Below are 23,886 nucleotides of genomic sequence, written 5' to 3'. Positions count from 1 at the left end.
GAAATGTTCAGAATTGGCTCAAGCCAGCACAAGGATATTAATGAATCCCTGTATAATAACAATGCTCCAGGATGGAAAGGAGTTACCTGCTGCGTTCGATTGAAGGCCTCATCACCAGATCAAACACACATCTTTCCACTCTTTTTTTAAGTTAATAAGATGTGCCTAATTCCTAAAGTTTCAGCTCCGCCCGATGTGTGCTGCAATTGCCTGGCACAAAATTGTTTTCACCTTCAATTTATCTGACGTCGTTTAGAAATACTTTCGCCTGATACCACTGCGATTCCATTGGAAAAGATTTGGATTATCGGAATTTTTTTTTGTGGAAAAGATTTCAACAATTCATGGGTTCTGGATAAGATTTGGTTGATGGCCATTCAAAGCAAATCAAATAAGAACATGCACTGTATCTAGATCTTTATTAATTAAATACTTTATTAATTGAAGCAACCGGCTGCTCTAATTATCCACCGGCTCTTGTCAACCGTTGGATGGACTCATTTTAAATCCAACAACGGTGTTAAAAGAAGATAAAAATTGTGGTACCATACCACAGTTGTAAGGTAGGCGAGTCCTTTATATATATGTATGTTTCAGATAAAAATCCTTCAGATTATTAAAATAAGATAAGAGATAAATTTAAAAAAATACACATTTAATAAACTCTATTACATAATACACTGTATTAAATATGTATTTCACTTATCTTTTAATTTATTTCTTATTTTAACAATTTAAGGGTGTGTTTAATACCCTTTATAAAATCATTAACTTGCCTGCAGTAAATTGCCACATTAGCTAACCCATACTGGTCATTAGCTTTATAGTTTAATATAGTATGATATAATATTAATTTATATAATATTAATTTTTATTTTCTTTCATTTTTATATTATAATGAGCATTATAAATTAATAAATTTATAATTTACTATTCAATAATATTTATTTATTTTTATTTTTATTATATTATAATAATTAGTATATAAAAATTAATTATTATTTAATTAGATAATATAACTAATAATAAATATTTAAATAATTCATAAAAATTAAAAATATAAAACAATGTTACATTATTTAATTATATTATCATAATTAATATATAAAAACTTATTATTATTTAACAATTTAATATGACTAATAATAAATACTTATATAATATAAAAAAGTAAAAAATATCATATAATATTAAATTATTTAATTATATTACAACAATTAATATATACAAATCGATTATTTTTAGATAATTTAATATAACTAATAAAAAAACTTAGATATCAATAAATTTGAACAATATTAATCTAAAATTAATAGTAAATAAATAATGATATAAAATAACTACAATGTATATTGCATCAAAAATTATATTGGATTACAAGTACAGCATAACAGCAATGCAATGTAATATAGCGTGCCAAAAGCACCTAATGGATCCTTTATTAGATAGTAATTTTATATATATAATAAGTTTCTAATCAGGATCCCTAATCATATTAAAGTCATGGATAAACCTAAAAGATAAACATAAAAAAAAAAACACATATTTTATTATGCTACAAGATAAAATACATTGCATTAGAGTCATAAGATAAAATATACTATATTAAGTTTGTGTATTTTTTATTTTTTAGCTGATTGTTAATTTTAATATAGTCCGAATTCTTAATTAAAAAATTATTATTATTATTATTATTATTATTATTATTATTTTTTTTTTTAATAAGAAGTTCTCATGTGTAGATGTTAAAATATGAATTTCGTGTGAGTGTGTAGATAAAAGATAAAAAAAAAAAATAGATTTTAATATAATTTTTTAATTTTTTAATATATGAGAGTTTTTATTTTGTCCGTGTCCACTCAAAATTTGTACTTTAGTATTCGTGCTTGAAAAGTTATTTATGTGTGTGTATGTGTTACCGTCATGCTTAAATACAGACGTCTCTATGAAAAATTCACACGGACAAAGGTAGAAGACTAAAAAATATAAATTCTCACATATTAAAAGACAAAAATAATATGTTAACCTCTGTATTTTTCTTATTTTTAAATTTCAATTCCGTATATAACTACCATATATAAATAATATTATCCCACCGTCTTCAGAATTGAGATGCAGAGAGGGTCCCACGATCATACTCTTATCTTTGGGAAAAATAAAAACTCAATTAATTACAAGATTGCTCGTTAACTATTCTTCTGGAATAAGCTAGAAGATTTTTTTTTTATATATAAATTTAAAACATATTAAACTGATAAAGCCAGACAATTGATTATTGGACACGGCTACCATGCAGGCCATAAAATCCATGTATGGTGCAGGGGCTGCCTTTGAACCGTTGGATTCAGCTTGTTTGAATCCAAGGGTTGTGGTTTTAATTAAAAAAAAGGAGAAAAAATGAATAAAAGCAGAAAAAAATAAGGCAACCGGTTAAAGGGGGTAGCTACAGTACATAAAAATTACCGTTGGATTGAATAGAGTGGATCCAATGGCTGAGATTTGTTTAATTATTAAATGATTAAAAAAATTTGAAAGAACAAACCTATAAAATTGAAATAAACAAAAAAGAACCCCACCACTCACTCACTTACCTCACACACGCCAAACGCCTCACCACTCCCTCACCACACGCCTCACCACGGCCATCAACGGTGACGGCTGAAGGAGTTCCTAGGCAACGATCAACGGCGGCACAAGGACGGGCTGATCTCCACCGTCGGCAACGATCAACGAAGGCAGAAGAACGGGTTGATCTTCTTCGTTGACAATGATCAACGGCGGCACAAGCACAGCGCCCTCAGCCCCTTCAGGAATACATGCAACAGTTTATAAAATTTTGTTTCCCGTAAGTACTGTGATGGGTTTTGTTTGGTTTGTGAGAAAAGTGAGGAAATTTTAAGAAAATAATGTTTTTTTGTTTTTAGGGTTTATGTTGGTTTTGATGATGAGTACAAGTTTGTTTGGTTGCTGAGAAAGTGAAGATAAGAAAAAAAAGTTTTTTGTTGTTTGAATTTTGATTTTCAAGAAAAACTAATTAAAATTTCTAATTTTTAGATTGACAGCTTTTATTTTCTCTTGATCCCAGTAATGAAAGTAGTTGCTATGTTAAATTCATTTAAAATTATTTTCCTGCCTTTATGCGACTCTTTTTTTTTGGAAAAAAAAAGGGGTCAATGATTTGGCTTTTATTTGTAGTTAATTCGGTGTGTGTTGCTAATTTTGTGGCGCATAGGTTGTTGTGGCATATGCAATTAGGCATGTGGCTGCTGCAGTGAGTATGGCCAAGGTTGCAATTTCATTCCCTCACATCATTAAGGGTGGAGAGCCTGCTTTCAGTGTTTTGGTTTCAACGTTTCTTCTGGATCAGACATTTCTTTTGCCAGTTTATATGTCCCTTGTTCCAATGATTTTGGTTGTGCTCTTACTGCTGTGACCAAGCTAAAGTTAAACATGACTGGTAATCATAATTTTCCTTTATTTATGGAAACTGAAGCAGCAGTGTATATGATATATTGTCTTGTTATCTAGTAAACTTGGTATCAATGATTCTTGTATAATTCTTTGTTCGTTGCTTTCAATAAGAGATGTGAACTAAATTATTAATTTGGGAATCATTTATCATTTTTTTCCCCTTTTCATTTGATTCTTTAGTTTTGTTTGTTGGTTTCCACAAAACCTTTTTATTTCCTCAATTTTGCCATCTTTCTTTGCATGAGCTGCATATGATGATTTGAGTAAAATTATAATAACATTTTTAATGGGAACTTTTTATTGTTTATAAGTAATATGCATATTGGAATGGGAACTAGGAATAGTGTGTTTAAAGTCCTGAACTGTTTTTGCGATTTTGATTTTGATGTAAAGTAATTTTCATAGTTTTAAGGGAATGGATTTAGGTTAATATTGATTGTAACTAGATAAGTCCTTTTATGTAATAAGTTTGAACGATTGGTTTTGTAAATTCAATGTAATGGCTTAAAAAAGGCTATTAAATTGGCTTAGGTTGCCACGAGCTATAACTAAATCAGAAACATAATACATTTTACTTCTACAAAATTAGTTCATTCTTGGTATGGAGGATTAAAATTTGTACAATGATAAATAAAATCAATGTTGTCCTTATCTAATACCCGCTTTGATTTAGAAACAGCATATTACAACATGCATGTTAACTGTTCGATAAAATGCCTATTAAAATTCTCAGACCTATTTCAAGCTCAAGTATTGCATGTCCCTTAAGATAATGACATTTTCTTTGTTTTATATTGCAGATTTGAGATTTTTTGGGTGCCTATATAACAAGTTAACAATGGCGGCTTAATAGTTTAAAAGGGAAGGTAATCTCTCTTCATATCTTCTCGAGGATTCTTCTTTATGTATTTCAATTATGTCTTACATATGTATTAAATAGAGGTTTTGATTAAAAGCTTTTTGTTTTCAAAATTAAATTTCTTATTAAGGGGTTGATTTTTCGCTAAATTGTGATTGGTTGCTGAGAAATTGGATTGTGTCATGAGATTTTGTACTCTATTGGTTTATTTTTTTGTGTTGTTTGGATTCTGATTGAGTGGAATTTGCCATAAATTTGTCAATATTATGCCATGTACTGAAATGATGTAAAGCTGAGCTTCAAAGTTTACTCTATTTTTTTAATTTTTAATTGCTTATTTATTAATTGCATAATGTGTTTTCAAATGAGCTTATGTTTATTAGAAAAAAAAAGGACTAGATTGTTTTTGTGTATAAATGTGAAGTGATGCCCAAATTTTGGAATAAGTTTGTGAAGAATCTGGAGTTGAGAGTCAAAGACAAGTGGATAAAAAATGATGTATTGAAAAGGTCACTTAATGTTTTTGTTATAGTGACTTAATCTTTGAGTTGTTTTATTGCAAATACTGAATACTAGAGTTCTTGGAGTGATTATGATGATGCAAGTATCTAATAGATGGTTGAACATTCTTTGGTCAATATAAATTCACTTTAGCATGACTTAAGGCTAAAAGAAAGGATAAAAAATTGGCGATTATGATGATTTAAGTATCTAATAAACAGTTGAATACAATCATTAAATGGAAAATTGCTCTGTTTTCTCCAGGGGTAAAGGTTTCCAATAGGTCAGCAAACCCATTTCTCTATTTGTGCTTTTCTTTGGAGCTCTCCTTGGACAGAACTCGATAACTATTGCAAAACTTGCTGCTGTTTTTATAAGCATGGATGGTGTTGCCATGACGACAGTTGGAAAAACTTGGGCAGTGGATGAATTTCTTAGTGCCTCTGAAGAAGATAAATACGTTGTTAATAAGTTGTGCTGAGCCTTTACTTTAAAACTACTTACCTTTCTTCCTCTTTTTATTTGCCGTAAATTTATGCAATATATCAATCTACTTTTTTCCGGAGATGATACTTGTAATAAGATTGTATGATGCACTTAGTGTAATGTACTAGATTTTGGTGGATTTTTATAATATGTAGAAACTATTATGTTTGATATAGGAATAGTTAATTTGATTTATTTTCATTAAATTGTGTTTCCTATAATTACTAAAAAAATAAATTGATTAAATTGATTTAGCGGATGGGAAAATAAGCCTATAAATTTGTGTGGGAATTAATAGAATTAAAAATGGTTGGAAGGTTATTTATAGTGGAGATTTTGGTTAAAAAAAGCGCCGGTAGAATATAAGAGCTCTTCCGAATTTATTTCTGAGGTCACTTATTGTAACCATTAGTATTTTACTCATTTTTAGCTTTTTTTTTTTATCAAACTTAATAGTTAAGTCATATTTTGCTTTAGCACACTTATTTCTTTACTTTAATGGTTCACTTTCACAAATTTCACTCAAATGTGAAAAATTTCAATTTCCACTACAACTTAGTTGAAAGTCATTTATTGGGTTTACTACTTTTTCAAGCCTTAATCAACAAATTGAAGTCATACATTGCTTAACTAGAATTTCAATAATAATTACAAAAAATTAAAACAATTAGGATTATTGATATAATAATTAACAACCAAAAACCAAATATTTACATATTCAATCATACTGTTCTTTAATAAAAAGTGAGTGCTATATTTCAAAGATTAAAATTAAATATAACACACTAAGAGGCTTTGATAGTTTTCCAACCAAACGAAAGATTTAAAACACTTAAAAGCAAATTCGGATTGGAAGGTTATTTATAGTGGAGATTTTGGCTAAAAAAAGCGCCGGTAGAATATAAGAGCTCTTCCGAATTTATTTGTGAGGCCACTTATTGCAACCATTAGTATTTTACTCATTTTTAGCTTTTTTTTTTATCAAACTTAATAGTTAAGTCATATTTTACTTTAGCACACTTATTTCTTTACTTTAATGGTTCACTTTCACAAATTTCACTCAAATGTGAAAAATTTCAATTTCCACTACAACTTAGTTGAAAGTCATTCATTGGGTTTACTACTTTTTCAAGCCTTAATCAACAAATTGAAGTCATACATTGCTTAACTAGAATTTCAATAATAATTACAAAAAATTAAAACAATTAGGATTATTGATATAATAATTAACAACCAAAAACCAAATATTTATATATTCAATCATACTTTTCTTTAATAAAAAGCGAGTGCTATATTTCAAAGATTAAAATTAAATATAACACACTAAGAGGCTTTGATAGTTCTCCAACCAAACGAAAGATTTAAAACACTTAAAAGTAAATTCGGATTGGAATATTATTATTTTATTGGTTACCTTTATTCATAATACAAATACTTCGAAAGTGGTTATATTTATAAAAAATTAGAAGAAAAATGTTAACAAAATAATATTATTGAATGTCTAAAACGAACACTTGTAGTCTAAGGTATGACCAATGAAAGATTAAAATCGATGCACGAAATTCAAGTGAAACGGTTAGATTTAAGACTAAATAAATAGTATTCATACAATGAGTGTTGTTAAATCCCTTAATACTCTTCTAATGCTTATGTTAAAGTCACTTTACAAAATGGTGGATTAAAAATTTTCAGGTGTTTGGAAAATAATTATCTAAAACATTGAATAGTAAATTTAAAACACATTACTTAAAATATGTAACAATGAGTACCTCCGTAACAATGAACATAAACATCAAATATGAAACTCCGAACTTGAAACATAAAACATGAACCATAAACATGAAACGGGGGCAAAATAGAAAAATTTTAAGGTATTTAAAAATTATTACATAAAACATTGAACAATAAATATGAAACACGTTACTTAAAATATGCAATAACGAATATAAAATATGAGTACTTTTGTAACATGAAATATGAAACATAAAACATGAAACATAGAACGTAAACATGAAACAGGGGCAAAAAAGAAAAATTTCGGAGTATTTAAAAAATTATTACATGAAACATTGCACAACCAATGTGAAACAGATCACTTAAAGTATGCAACAACGAACATAAAATATTAGTACCTCTGTAACAGTGAACATGAAACATAAAACAGCAAACATGAAACATAAAACGTAAACATGAAACAGAGGCAAAAAAGAAAAACTTCGGGGTATGTGAAAAATTATTACATGAAACATTGCACAACCAACGTGAAACAAATCACTTAAAATATGCAACAACGAAAATAAAATATGAGTTCCTCCGTAACAGTGAACATGAAACATAGAATAGCAAACATGAAACATAGAACGTAAACATGAAACGGGGGCAAAAAAGAAAAATTTCGGGGTATTTGAAAAATTATTACATGAAACATTGCACAACCAACGTGAAACAGATCACTTAAAATATGCAACAACGAACATAAAATATGAGTACCTCCGTAACAGTGAACATGAAACATAAAACATGAAACATAGAACAACAAACATGAAACATAGAACGTAAACATGAAACGGGGGCAAAAAAGAAAAATTTCGGGGTATTTGAAAAACCAGTACATGAAACATTGCACAACCAACATGAAACAAATCACTTAAAGTATGCAACAACAAACATAAAATATGAGTCCCTCTGTAACAGTGAACATGAAACATAGAACATCAAACATGAAACAAATCACTTAAAATATGCAACAACAAACATAAAATATGAGTCCCTCTGTAACAGTGAACATGAAACATAGAACATCAAACATAAAACATAGAACGTAAACATGAAACGGGGGCAAAAAAAAAAAATTTCGGGGTATTTAAAAAATCAGTACATGAAACATTGCACAACTAACATGCAACAGATCGCTTAAAATATGCAACAACGAACATAAAATATGAGTACCTCTCTAACAGTGAACATGAAACATAAAACAACAAACATGAAACTTGAACGTAAACATGAAACGGGGGCAAAAAAGAAAAATTTTGGGATATTTGAAAAATCAGTACATGAAACATTACACAACCAATATGAAACAGATCACTTAAAATATCCAACAACAAACATAAAATATAAGTACCTCCGCACCAGTGAACATAAAACATAAAATATGAAACATAGAATATCAAATATGAAACTTGAACGTAAACATGAAACGAGGGTAAAAAAGAAAAATCTTGGGGTATTTGGAAAATCAGTACATGAAACATAAAACATAAAACATGAAACTTTAAATGTTAAACATGAGATAGATTTCATAGAAAATGAATAAAACTTTTATCTTTTTATTAACACACATTTTATTTTATTTTTTAAAATATTTATAATAAAAAATATTTTTTCCATTTTTACTTTACTTGTCCTTTTCTACTTCTTCTTATTATTATTTTTTAAATATTATTCGTTTTAAATATTTTTTATTTTAATTTATTTAAATAAAAAATACATATTAATGGCAGCAACCGGCTGGAAAACCGGTTGTTGCCAGTCATAAAAGTTGTTTGGCTGCCATCTGGCAAGCCAAACAACACAGGGACTCAAAGTCCCTGTATCATAGTCATGTCCTTGATTGTTGAATACTTACGACCAATGTTTCTGGGTCTCATGGTAAGCTGCATGCAGTCACTAATGGTCAAAGACGACACCTGTCACAACCTTAGTCATTGAATATGCTAACTCCGTCTTGAGTGAAGCTGTTGTGGCAAGGAGTGTGTGAGGCGGCACCCAAAGTTGGTAGGGGCCTCTTTTATTTATTTGAATAGAATAGGAGAAAAATACATTTTTCACTGTATTCCTGTATCATTTATACTTACGAAATCCCAGACGGAATAGAACAATCTTAGAAAGGATATAATGAAATTTTTTGATTGGTTCTTACCAGATAAATGATTCCTTTTATATTCCAATGATAGGGTTAACAAACAATTAATTTTTAATTATACCAAACGAAAATAGATATTGAAATTCTAAAGAAATAATATTCTAAATAAATAAATAAATAGAGATTTTCTTATTCGAAACGTCCCATGATCTTCTTATAAGTAGAAGGCTTATTCAGTAAGATGAAGGGTGCATTTGTCACGTAATATTACATAATTCTATGTTAATTATATTATATTTTGGTGCATTACAGGTTACGATAAATTTCATTCAATTGTAATGTAGTATTATATTTAGTGTAGTATGAATTGTATTATGGAAAATAATATTATTTTATATTAGTATTAAAATTAAATTAAATATTATTTAAATTATTAGTATTTTAGTTTATTATTAATTTTTAAAACTAAGTGTTAAATAATTATTTTTATATATTAATTTTTATTATAAAAAGAAAAATTATCATTGCACCACCCATATTTTATCTTATGTTCATCCAACCCCCACAAAATTCTAACATGTTTTCTGCACCACTTTTCTTTTTTAATTTGTATCAATTAGCCACTTTTGTACTAATATCGTTAAATAATTTAAATGAAATGAAAATTTTACCCTTAAATAAATTAAAAGACCATTTTCTCTTATAAAAGCTTTGAAAAAAAAATTATAATTATAAAAATACCTCTAATGTTAATAAAAAATAAATCCCAAATAGAGGGGCTCAACTGATTTTTATTAAATTTAAATTTTGAAAATTTTTAATAATTATTTTTATTAAAAATTTTAATTTTACAAAATTTTAATAAAAATAACTGAATTTATTTATTAAAAATATAATTTCACAAATTTTTATTAAAATAACTGAATTTATTTATTAAAAAATAAATCCCAAAATTTTAATAATTTAGGGGATTTAAATAATGTCTAAAAATTTTGTAATTAGTTTATAATTATACTTTTTATTAAAATATTTTTATTCAAAAATAAAATTTTAATTTTGGGATTTATTTTTATTAAATTTAGGGATATTATTAAAATTATAATTTTTTATTTTTCAAAGTTTTTACAAAATAAAATGGTCTTTCAATTTATTTAGGGCTAAAATTATCATTTCATTTAAATTATTTAACGGTGTTAGTGCAAAAGTTGCTAACTGATATAAATTTAAAAAGAAAGGTGGTGTATAGAACATATTAGAATTTTGTGGTGGTTGGATGAATATAAAGGAAAATAGAAGTGGTGCAATGATAATCTCCCTTATAAAAATGATTTATTAATATATTGTTATTAAATAACAAAATATTAAAACATTTTGCTATATTATTATTACTATTGTCATGACCCAACCCAGACCTATCAAGATATTGTTCGCTTAAGGCACGCACGGTTTTGTTTCTGGGGCCGCCATACAACTAAAACACCAATTAAGGTGTGGATTATCCCTTATAAACCCAACATCTCTCCCAAGCTTTGCCGATGTGGATTCGCCTAGGGTGTTACATACCCCCCAGGGACTCAGCGTTCTTACTAAGATTTGCCCCACCATCGATCAAGAGGACACGCGGAGCCGCTTTGATACCGTCTGTCATGACCCAACCCAAACTTGGCAAGATATTGCTCACTTTGGGCCTTAACAAGGCGCGCACAGTTTTGTTTCTGAGGTGCCTGTACACCTCAAAACGCGTCTTGTCAATTGAGATGTTGATCACCCCTTATAAACCCAACATCTCTTTCGTGCTTTGTCGATGTGGATTTGCCTAGGGTGTTACATACACCCCTCCTTAAGGACTTAGCATCCTTGCTGAGGTTTGTTCCACCATCAATCAAGAGAACACACGGAGCAGTTCTGATATCATCTGTCATGACCTAATCCAGACCTGGTAAGATATAGTCTGCTTTGGGCCTTAATAAAGCCCGACTGGTCTTGTTTATGGGACACCCATACACTACCAAAAAACGTTTTGCCATTTAAGGTGTGGATCATCCCTTATAAATCTAGCATCTCTCCCATACTTTGTCGATGTGGGATTTGTCTGAGGTGTTATATACACCCCCTTAGGGACTCAACATCCTCGCCGAGGTTTGCCCCACTATCGCTCAAAAGGACACAAAGAGCCACTCTGATACCATCTGTCATGATCCAACCCAGACCTGAAAAGATTTTGTCCGCTTTGGGCCTTAAAAAAGCTGCACGACTTTGTTTTTGAGGTGTCCTTACACCCTAAAACGTATCTTCTTAGTTAAGAGAACCTAAACTTATAAACCAGTTCAGGATCTCACGTGCTAGCAATGTGGTATATTACATACTTCCCCTCACAGGACCTCACATCCCCGTGAAGGTTATTGTATTATAAATAGTGCGAGATCTTATCATTAACATATCTATTCGTCCATACATTGGATTCCAAGTCGGCTCTAATACCAATTGTAATAGCCCAAACCAGACTTGGCAGGATATTGTCCGCTTTGTGCCTTGACGAGACCTACACAGTTTTGTTTCTAGGGAGCCCATATACTCCAAAACTCGTCTTGTCAATTAAGGTGTGAATCACCCCTTATAAATCAAGCATCTCTCCTTTGCTTTGTCGATATGAGATTTGCTTAAGGTGTTACATACATGTTGATAAATTTTATAATCAATTGCTACCAATGCCAATGTGCAAGTATACACAACAAGTAATAAAGTGATGAATATTCAAGATCGTCTCCACGGGGATTTATGTTACTCGAAATGCTATAGCAATCATAATGGTGCAAATCAACTTAAGGCTGAAGTTAACAATCGTAAATTGAGTTCTATCGTAATTGATGATTGTGAGAGAATAAAGTAAAACAATACCGTAATGAAATAAACTAAATTAAATGTGTCTAAGATTCAATTGAGATTATGGTAGTTGAATGATCAAACTCTCTTTATGAGCTGACTGTTTTTCATCAAGTTAACTCCAGTTGTTACGGCAAGTGCTACAGCACTGGGCAAAATTAATTTGCATCTTCAGCTGTCGCATATTGGAACTCTCATACCCTTAAATACACTAGCAATGACCAGTTGCTAATCTACTCATGATATGGCTTTATGACCCTTTTTGTCTTTCCACCCTACAAGGTGAGCACCTATGTCTAGTGTGTCACAAATCTTAACTTCAAGTATTACCCTTATGAGATTCAAGATAACTTAATCTACGAAACTTAACTTAAGATCAAGTAATACTCTAATAATATCAGCTAAGACATGCCATTTTGCTGCTCTATCGTAACTGTAACTATTAAATGAGTGGTCAACCGAAATAACAGTTATATTAATAATAACTACTAGAGTAAAGTGCTACAGCAATGACATAACAATACATAAGAACAATCAAGAATCCATTGGATTGTTCATCACTCAACTACAAGCAAATCTAGTTCATATTCAGAATGAGAAAAATAAACATAAATATATTGTTCATGGGATACATCAGAACAATCAAAGAAATAAGAAGAGTAAAAGTTGAGAACAACGAAAACCAAATCCAAATAACTTTATTAGAATCCTCAATTCTGCTGAAGCCATCTCCTTTTGTTCTAATCTTCTTCTCCTTTTTCTCTAATGAATTACTGATAATCCTCTTGCCGCCTTTCTATGTGGTGCGCCCCCCCTTTTATACTGCAAACTAGGGTAAACAAAAGTCTGTGGGCGTGCGTGAGTTAAATTAGGAAACATGCAGATCGCGATTCTACAGCTGGCCCGCGCCTAAGTTTTCTCCCGCATTGCTCCCAGATTGCTACAGCACTGGTTGCTCTAACATCAGCTACGACACTGCACTATTCCCGATTGTGCTTTACTTCTTTTACGGCCATCGTCTTTCCTCCTCTTGCTCATCTAATGTCTCAGCATCCCTTAATGAATTAAGACTTTCTGAAAACCTACAATTATGCACCTGTTTTTCACACAAATTACTTTGATTCAAGCAAAACTTATTAAGGCTCAACTAAAATGAATGTTTATGTAAAATATAACTAAAATGTAATAAAAACACCTTATTTGTTCTCTAAGTGATCTTGATTTAAGTCTAGAATTGATGTAATAACTCTCATTTCTTAGAGTTATCACACCCCCAAACTTAAACCATTATTTGTCCTCAAGTAATGACAACATACTAGCACTTCATGCAAACAATCATGCAACACAACTTTAGCTCTTTTATCAAATTTGCAAGGATTCTTCCACCTTCATATCACAATCCCAATCATGCAAAATGACTATAGTAAATCAGTTCTAGACTTAAGCTTATTTCTATCCATAGTGTGTGTGTGCTACTTTGATTGAATTCCAGAGATGCTATAACATCACCAAGAGATTGCATGTAATTCAACAGTGACAAAATTTCATTCATATATGGGGTAGCATAAATTTCACATACTCAAACTGTGATGATTTTAAGATAGAAAAATGGAGAGTATTCAACCTCCTTACTGCAGCATTTATCTTTCATGTGAATGTCAATCAATTGTAATGATGACACCCAATTACTCAAACCATGCCCAGATCAGAGTTGCTGTAGCAATCTCTGTAATATAATCTTATCTACAGATATCTTTTACTCAAGGCTGAACATGGGGTTCATGAACAAACCTGGCTACTTAATGCCTTAGACAGATGACTTCTTTTTTTTTTAAATGTTACAGTATTGCTCATAACTCTTGTTACCTTTGAACACAATTCTGCATATGGGGTACATACTCAGATCTGGTTACTCAGCAACTTGAGCCATTGGAACAAAGTTTATTTCATAGATATCACAGTCGATCAAACTTGCTTTTCCCCCCAAACTTAAGATCTTTTTTATTCTTTTGGCTCTGCTCTAGCAGTCTCATACAATTTAACCAAAGTCTAAGTGTCGGGACAAAATTTCACTTCCATCTATAACTATCTCTACTTGGCATTCTCATAAATACTGAATAACACTCAATTTATCTGCATTAGGTTTTCAAATCGATACACAAATATTAGATAACAGAGTTTCATACAACACACAAACATAAACACATGCATTCAGAAACACAACCCCCCCCACCAAGCTTGAGAGTTGTTGTGTCCTCACAAGCATACATAACAAAGGCACACAAGTTGACAAGGACATGGAAGACCTTAGAAAATACCACACAAATTGAAAAACAAAAAGAAAGAAAAGTTTTTTTTTTAAACATGAAATAAATTGACTAGCAAGGATGGAATACTTCCCTGTGGCTGGTACTGCTGTAACATGATGGGCGGACATCAGCGCTTCTTGAATGCATTGCGCAACTTATCCTTTGGTGAAACTTGTGGGGAAGTAGCTGACAACGCCTTTGTCTTTTTCTTCACGGGGCTGGTGAGAGGAGTTATGGCTGGGGTAGCTTGCGTGATTGCCACCGATCTGGTCCGTTTTGGTTATGTCGAGGCTGCTGCAGCAGGGCCTTTAGACGTACTGCCTTTTCTTTTGCTGGATTGTCGCAGACTGGTACGAACAGGTTGGCTAGGAGTTTGTTGTGGAGGAGTTGGAGTTGATGCATCAGCTGCCTGGCCCTCAGCTATGATGGCGGTAATGATATCAAGTAGCTGCTTAGCTTCTGCAGGTGTAGGCGTAACTCTGGTTGCTGCAACAACCAGCTCTGTATCGACTTGCTCCATTTCATCTTCAGAAGCTAGAGGTGTTGCTATTTTTGCCTTGCCCTAGCCCTTGCCCGCAAGGACTGGAATGTAGGGTTCCTCTTCAGGGTCTTCCTCTTCCTCTTCTTGAATAATGTGCCTTTTCTTGGTTTTGGAATGGGTCTGGATGGAGGGTTCCTCACGTTCTTTCTCAGAGTCGTTCTCTGCCTCTGTGGGTGAGCTATCAGTCGCAGACTTGTCACCTTCTTCCTCAGGTTGATCATATGGTTCAGCATCTTCTGATTCTACCTTTGCTTGTGGTTCGGCTGCAGCTTCTGCTTCTGGTTCATCTGTGGCAGTGGCTTCTTCACTAGCTTCTGCTGGAGCACCTGTGGTATTAGTGTTAAAATTGTACTGCTGGAGCAATGAATCAGGGAAGTTCTGGTGAGTGCTTTTCATATAAAGAGAAAATTGGTGTAGTTGGTTGTTTAGGTGTTGTAGATAGCTCCAAAACCGATCGTTTTCCCTCTGCTGAGCCTCAACACATTGAGTTATACAGGTGCTTAGCGCCTGGATTGTTTGTTCTAACCCAATAGCTCGTCTTGCTCCTGTTACAGCAGCTGGTTCAGTCGTTGTTACAGCAGCTGGTTCAGTCGTTGTTCCAGCACTCTCACCAGCAACTCTCTCAATGGTACGTGCCATAAAGACACCATCATTCTTGACATGTTCATCTTTCGTGTCAAGACGAACACCGGATACGACACAGATGCTGGTGATGAGTAAAGGAAATAGCAAGGCTGCTGTTTTGTGATTTTTTACTGCACAATCTCGGATTTCTTTTTCGATTATGCCACTCACATCTATAGGAAGCCCTCGAACAATGACATATAACAAAACCAACCTTTCTTGTGAAACCGTAGTAGTGTGAGTGGTTGGCATAAGCCTAGATTTCAGAAATTTCACCCACACCTTAGTAATAGGTTTCAAATCTATCCTATTAACTACTCGCCCTTCCTCATTAGCCCACGATGCCCCTTCTATTGTAAGAGTTGTAAAGATGGTGTTCTATTTTTTCGGGGTCAATTTATCAAGCAACTTGACATACTCACAATGAATTTCTGCTGGTAAATTATAAAAAGCATTTATAACGCAGGAGTCTAATAGAACATGTGTGTTTCTTACCCAAATGTTGTGCTAATCAAGGCTTACCAAATTGGCGTAAAATTCCTTGACTATTGATAGCACAGGATCTCGAAGGTGGTTGCAAAACTCTAACCATCCATGTTTTGCTGCAACATTGTGTATTGTTTGCACAATTTCGGTGAGTTATTCTGGAAATTGAAACCCTTTTTCTTACAGAATCTTTCGCAGCTCAATAAATTCTTCATATTTTTCTTCGACGTGGTAACTCTGGAAGCGTGAAGGATCTTTGAGTCGACTGGTTGTTTTCTTATACCTTAGCATGCCTATAGCAGTAACAAAGTGAGGATAATGTCCCTGAGAGTAAGAGGAGAAGATGAGGGTAAGAATGATTAGAGTTGTGCTTACTAAGGAGAGGGGGAATAGTGCCGTAGGTCACTACACACAGTGATTCCCTTTTTATAGTTGAATTTAAATGAAGATAAATCTAGTAAATAAAGATAAATTAGGGAAGAGAATATTTTGAATATAATGAGTATATCCCAAAAACATAGGCCAGCGAAATTAATGCATTAATTTCAGAGTTTTTTCTCAATTGCTATCTAAATCCATGTAGCCATCTGTCATGATTTATCTCCAACGGTAAGTGAGAGGCTCTAATTTTTAATTTACTATAACGGTAATATTGGGTGCTGCAGCACCCATTTGCTTGCTCTAGCAACGGTTACATACTCCCCTCCAATACCCTCTGACACGTGGCTTACCTTTGCACTCTGTCACCATATAACCCCACTTGTCAAAATGGAAATCTAATGCCACTCATACTTACCACAAAACTAAAACCAATTCTAAAAATAATTAAAAATAAAGAGATCAAATGATAGCAACAGTAAAAAATGCAATAATGTGAAAAGATAAAACTAAGTAACTTGAATTTAAGAACAAAATTAAATAAAATGGAAGAGAGGGAGAGCCGTCAACAAAACTAAGCAGGATCAAACTTAGTTTGAGGTGGTTGTCTCCACAATGGGCTGCCTCCCATTGAGCGCTTGATTTAAGGTCCTTCAGCCTGACCTTCTTTCATTGCTCAATAGCTGGGTTCTTTAAAGAGTAAAACCTCCTTTGAACAATTTGTCGCTGGGTGTATGTAATGCTTAACCCTGTGTCCATTAACTTTAAATTCGTGACATGTTTGTTCATTTAGAAGATCAACAGCTCCATGAGGATAAAATTTTAACAGCCTAAAAGGTCCAGACCATCGTGATTTTAACTTCCCTGGAAATAATCTTAGTCTTGTATTGTGGAGCAGCACTAGTTGACCAGGGCTGAATTGCCTGTTTTGAATATGCTTGTCATGCCAGTGTTTTGTCCTCTCTTTATAGATTCTCGCATCTTCATATGAAAATAACCTCAATTCGTCAAGCTCACAAAGTTGAAGCTTCCTTTGCTCTACTGCAGTATGAATATCCCAATTTAATTTCTTCAGTGTCCAGTGTGCTTTATGCTCTAGCTCTAGTGGCAAGTGACAAGCCTTCCCATAAACAATTCGGTAGGGAGACATGCCAAGTGGAGTTTTGTATGTTGTTTTGTATGCCCATAGAGAGTCATGTAATTGCAAAGACCAATCTTTCCTTGTTGGGTTTACCACTTTTGCTAAGATCTTTTTAATTTCTCTATTTGACACTTTAGCCTAACCATTGGAATGAGGGTGATATGTTGTTGCTACCTTGTGTCTGACTCCATATTTTACCATAGCTGCAGCAAAGACTTTGTTGCAAAAATGAGTACCCTCATCACTAATAATTGCTCTAGGAGTGTCAAACCTGGAGAAAATATTTTTCTGAAGAAAAGTCACCACTGTTTTAGCATCATTGGTAGGTAATGTTGCAGCTTCTACCTACTTGGAGACATAATCCACAGCAACAAGGATATATAAATTCCCAAAGAATGGTGGGAAAGGTCCCATGAAATCTATTCCCCAGACATCAAAAACTTCTACTTCCAGAATGTTAGTCAATGGCATTTCATGTCTTTTAGTTATGTTCCCTGTCCTTTGACACCTGTCACAACATTTAACAAATTCATAAGCATCTTTAAAAATAGTAGGCCAGTAATAACTTGATTGCAGAACTTTAGCAGCTGTTCTGTGATCATCAAAATGTCCTCCATATACTGCAGCTTGACATGACTCCAGTATGTGGGGGATTTCTCCTTCTGAAGCACATCTTCGTATTACTTGATCTGAGCATAACTTATATAAATGTGGGCCATCCCACTGATAACTTCTAACATCATGAAGAAATTTCTTTTTCTCCTGAAACTTCAACTCAGGTGGTAGCATCCCACTTACTAAGTAGTTAGCAAAATCTACATACTATGGAGATCCTGATTGTTGCAGCATATGTGCTTGCTGTACTACCAACAGCTGTTCATCAGGAAAAGTTTTAGTGATGTCCCTCCTTATCAATGTACTAGTGTCTACTTCCATCCGTGACAGGTGGTCTGCTATTTGATTCTCAGTTCCCTTTCTATCTTTAATTTTCAGATCAAATTCTTAAAGCAATAAGATCCATCTGATTAATTTTGGTTTAGCATCCTTCTTTGAAATTAAGTATTTGATGGCTGCATGGTCTGTGTATACAGTCACTTTAGTACCCACCAAGTAAGCTCTGAATTTGTCAAAAGCAAATACTACTACTAACAACTCTTTCTCTGTAGTAGTGTAATTGATTTGAGTTTGAGTAAGAGTTTTGCTTGCATAGGATATGGAGTGAAAAACCTTATCCTTTCTTTGCCCTAATAATGCTCCCACAGAATGATCACTAGCATCACACATCAGTTTAAATGGTAAAGTCTAGTCTAGAGATTTAACTACTGGAGTAGTGATCAGAGCTTTCTTTAATTCTCCAAATGCTTGAAGACAATCTTTGTCAAAGTGAAAGGGCTTGTCATGTTCCAGCAATGAGCATAAGGGTTTAGCTACCTTGGAAAAATCCTTAATGAATCTTCTGTAAAATCCAGCATGACCCAAAAAACTCCTAATACCCTTTATTGAAGTGAGGGGTGTCAGTTTATCTATTACCTTTATCTTGGCTTTGTCTACCTCAATGCCTTTCTTGGACACCTTATGACCCAACAATATTCCTTCTTGCACCATGAAATGGTACTTTTCCCAATTGAGTACTAAGTTAGTCATCTTACATCTTTTAAAAACTTCTTCCAAGTTGTGTAAACAATCATTGTATGTCTCTCCAAAAACTGAGAAATCATCCATGAAAACTTCTAAAGTCTGCTCTACCATGTCAAAAAAATAAACATCATGCATCTCTGAAAAGTTGCTGGAGCATTGCAAAACCTAAAGGGCATTCTTCTGAAGGCAAATGTTCCATAAGGACATGTAAATGTAGTCTTCTCCTGGTCCTCTGAGGCTATGGCAATCTGGTTGTAGCCTGAATACCCGTCTAGGAAGCAATAGTACTGTTTTCCAGCAAGTCTGTCCAACATTCGATCTATGAATGGGAGTGGGAAGTGATTTTTCCTTGTGGCTTTGTTGAGCTTTCTGTAATCCATACATACTCTCCATCCAGTCACTGTCCTTGTAGGAATAAGTTCATCCATCTTATTAGCTATCACTGTTATCCCTCCCTTTTTTGGAACACATTGAACTTGGCTCACCCATGAACTGTCTGATATTGGATATATGATTCCAGCATCCAACCATTTGATGATTTCTTTTTTCACCACTTCTTTCATAATAGGGTTTAACTTTCTTTGATGCTCCACCGAATTGTTGTGGCAATCTTCTAACAGGATTTTATGCATGCATATTGATGGGCTTATCCCCTTGATGTCTGCCATAGTCCATCCAATTGCTCTTCTGTATCTTCCAAGCAAATCTACTAGACTCTGTTCTTGACCTGGATTCAAGGTAAAGGAAATGATTACAGGGAATGTGTTGTTTTGACCAAGATAAACATATTTCAAATGTGAAGGTAACAATTTTAATTCAAGACTAGGTGGTGATTCAATAGATGATAAAGTTGTTTTTACTTCCCTATCTGAAAGATTCAGATGCTCAATAAACCTGTTGTGCCTATCAGATTATTTTTCTCCTTCTAATCTATCTGGTTTGCTGCAACATCTTCCTCTTCTAAATCTTCAAAGGTGATAACTTTGTTGATCTCTTTACTGCAGCATCTGTCCATTCTATCTGCTACAACAAAATCCACGACACTTAAGAAATTGTAATCTTCTACTTCATCCGGGTTCTTCATAGCCTCTAGTACATTAAATGTGACTTGCTGATCATTCACTCTTATGGTGAGCTCTTATTTCTGCACATCTATTAGAGTCTTTCCAGTTGCTAGAAAAGGTCTTCCAAGTATAATAGGTACCTCTTTATCAGCTTCAAAGTCTAGTACAATGAAGTTTACTGGAAAGATGAATTTGTCAACCTTCACCAGTACATCCTCAATTTTTCCTTCAGGGTATGCATGAGATCTGTCAGCCAATTGGAGAGTGACTGTTGTTAGTCTGCATTCCCCTACTCCCAACTGCTTAAATACAGACAATGGCATCAGATTAATACTTGCTCCCAAGTCACAAAGTGCTCTGCCAGTGTACTAGTTCCTATAGAGCAGGGTATTGTAAAACTTCTTGAATCCTTCACTTTTGTAGGAATCTTACTTTGGAGCATATGACTGCTTTCCTGTGTTAAAGCAATAGTTTCAAATTCTCCCAGCCTTCTCGTTCGTGCTAAAATGTCTTTTAGAAATTTCACATAATTTGGCATTTGCTCCAAAGCTTCCACAAAAGGTATGTTTATATGTAACTGCTTCAGTACTTCTAGAAATTTGCTGAACTGCTTGTCTTGTTTTTGCTTGTGGAATCTCTGTAAGAAAGGTGGTGGATGTCTAAACTGCTGGGTAGCTTCAAGAGGTACCAAACTCTGCTTGTTTGGTTTGGTGTAGGTCGTGGCTACTGGTGTTGCAACTTCTTTTTCAGCATGTTCTGGTTGAGTTCCCTCTGAAGTTGATGTAGCTTGGCCCATGTAACCAGTGTCTTGATGGCCCATTTTGAGGTGGTTTTTGTGATGAATTGAATTCCATCATATTTTCTGTCACATCAATTGGGATATCAACATTCTTTCCAGATCTCAAATTAATTACTTTGCAGTGTTCTTTGCCATCTCTCCTAGGGTCTTCTGTGTTGCTAGGTAAGCTTTCTTGAGTTCTGCTACTCATTGTTGTGGCAAGTTGTCCCATTTGGTTTTCTAGGTTTCTCAAGGATACAGCTTGACTCTGCACAATTGCTTTATTCTTTGCAATGTATTCCTTAATCAGTGCTTCTAGTGAAGTGATTGGATCTTGACTGATATGTTTTTGCCCCTGACTCTGATGATGAAAACCAGGTGGTTGAGTGTTTGTCCATTTATTGCTGGAACATTTCGATTCTAACTACTCCAATAAAAATTTGGGTGTTGGTTCCAGCCAGGGTTATAAGTATTTGAATATGAGTTGTTTTGAAGCTGTCGATTGAAATTACCCATATAGCTTACTGAAGCTGGATTTCCAGGACAATTATCAAAGTCATGTTCTTCATCACAGTATACACAAGAAAGTTCAGCAACTTGCTTCACTACTGCTGGAGCAGATGTCATGGCCTTCACCATGTTAGTCAATGAAGTTACTTGTGCTGATAAGGCTGTAATTGCATCTATGTTATGTACCCCTGTTGTTCCTCTTGTTACTAGTTGCCTAGTTGATGGCCACTGATAATTATTATTGGCAATTCTCTCCAAATTTTCATAAGCTTCAGTGTAAGATTTGGATAACAGGGCTCCATTTCCTGATGCATCCACCATTAATCTAGTACTAGGATTCAACCCATTGTAGAAAGTTTCTAATTGAATGCAACAAGGAAAGCCATGATGAAGACACCTTCTGAGCAGTTCTTTGAATCTTTCCCAAGCCTCATACAAACTCTCATCTTTAAGTTAATGGAAAGAAGTAATCTCATTCTGTAATTTTACATTTTTTGTCGGTGGGAAATATTTCATTAGGAATTTATCAGCCAACTCATTTCATGTAGTGATGGAATCAGATGGTAACAAATTTAACCATGCTCTTGCTCGATCTCTTAAAGAATAAGAAAAAAGCCTCAGTCTTAAGGCATCTTGTGTTGCTCCAGCAATATTGAAAACATCACTCACTTCCAAGAACAACTTAAGATGGAGATGGGGATTTTCATTTGGCAATCCATTGAATTGACCAACTATCTGCAATATTTGAAACATCACTGGCTTCAATTCAAAGTTTGCGGCTTCTACTTCAGGTCTGATTATCCCAGGGTGTACAACTTGAGGAGTTAACACGGCATAATCTCTAATAGCTCTGTTTCTGTCATCAGCCATGTAAATAATGTTGTTATTGCATAGTTGCTTCTCGTTAGCATGTTCATTATGCTCTTCTTGAATGTTGACTGGTTGTAAGGGCCCGTGAGGGTTCAAATTTCCCACATCCTGTAAATTATTCATGCCTGAAACAGTTTTTGAATTCCTTTGTTCTCTTCGCAGTCTCCTGACAATCCTTTCAATCTCAGGATCGAATTGGAATACCACAAATCTGTCTTTGCGCATGCACGTACTGATCTGCCAATAAATAGAATGAATCAAATCAAATTTGGCGCTATTAAGATTTACTTCACACTTAAAAAATAAACAATCAATCCCCGGCAACGGCGCCAAAAAATTATTGATAAATTCTATAATCAATTGCTACCAATGTCAATGTGCAAGTATGTAATAAAGTGATGAATATTCAAGATCGTTTCCACAATGATTGATGTTACTCGAAATGCTATAGTAATCACAATAATGCGAATCAATTTAAGGCCGAAGTTAAAAATCGTAAATTGAGTTCTATCGTAATTGATGATTGTGAGAGAATAAAGTAAAACAATACCGTAATGAAATAAACTAAATTAAATGTGTCTAAGATTCAATTGAGATTATGGTAGTTGAATGATCAAACTCTCTTTATGAGCTGACTGTTTTTCATCAAGTTAACTCCAGTTGTTACGGCAAGTGCTACAGCACTGGGCAAAATTAATTTGCATCTTCAGCTGTCGCATATTGGAACTCTCATACCCTTAAATACACTAGCAATGACCAGTTGCTAATCTACTCATGATATGGCTTTATGACCCTTTTTGTCTTTCCACCCTACAAGGTGAGCACCTATGTCTAGTGTGTTACAAATCTTAACTTCAAGTATTGCCCTTATGGGATTCAAGATAACTTAATCTAGGAAACTTAACTTAAGATCAAGTAATACTATAATAATATCTGCTAAGACATGCCCTTCTGCTGCTACATCTTAACTGGAACTATTAAATGGGTGGTCAACCGAAATAACAGTTATATTAATAATAACTACTAGAGTAAAGTGCTACAGTAATGACATAACAATACATAAGAACAATCAAGAACCCATTGGATTGTTCATCACTTAACTACAAGCAAATCTAGTTCATATTCGGAATGAGAAAAATAAATATAAATCTATTGTTCACGGGATACATCAGAACAATCAAAGAAAGAAGAAGAGTAAAAGTTGAGAACAACGAAAACTAAATCCAAATAACTCTGCTGGAATCCTCAATTCTGCTAAAGCCGTCTCCTTTTTTTCCAATCTTCTTCTCATTTTTTCTCTAATGAATTATCGATAATCCTCTTGCCGCCTTTCTATGTGGTGCGCCCCACCCCCCCTCTTTTATACTGCAAACTAGGGTAAACAAAAGTCTGTGGGCGTGCATGAGTTAAATTAGAAAACATGCAGATCGCGATTCTGCAGCTGGCCCACGCCTAAGTTTTCTCCCGTATTGCTCCCAG

The 23,886-nt window shown here is 33.6% G+C and overlaps 1 long non-coding RNA gene and 1 other non-coding gene across 2 annotated transcripts; both read left to right on the top strand.

Annotated features, from left to right (window-relative positions):
• The first annotated feature begins 2,566 nt into the window (after window positions 1–2,566).
• On the top strand, window positions 2,567–5,456 carry LOC112100404. The gene is made up of 3 exons (XR_002906770.1): window positions 2,567–2,845; window positions 4,272–4,337; window positions 5,096–5,456. It is a non-coding gene; the product is annotated as an uncharacterized LOC112100404 (long non-coding RNA).
• A 16,460-nt stretch (window positions 5,457–21,916) lies between these two features.
• On the top strand, window positions 21,917–22,024 carry LOC112100637. The gene has a single exon (XR_002907004.1). It is a non-coding gene; the product is annotated as a small nucleolar RNA R71 (small nucleolar RNA).
• The last annotated feature ends 1,862 nt before the right edge of the window (window positions 22,025–23,886 follow it).

The sequence above is a fragment of the Citrus clementina genome, unplaced genomic scaffold (assembly GCF_000493195.1).
Source record: "Citrus clementina cultivar Clemenules unplaced genomic scaffold, Citrus_clementina_v1.0 scaffold_3, whole genome shotgun sequence".
NCBI classification, from domain to species: Eukaryota; Viridiplantae; Streptophyta; class Magnoliopsida; order Sapindales; family Rutaceae; genus Citrus; species Citrus x clementina.
Note: the sequence above shows the minus strand (reverse complement) of the source record. Positions and strands in the feature narration are given on the sequence as shown.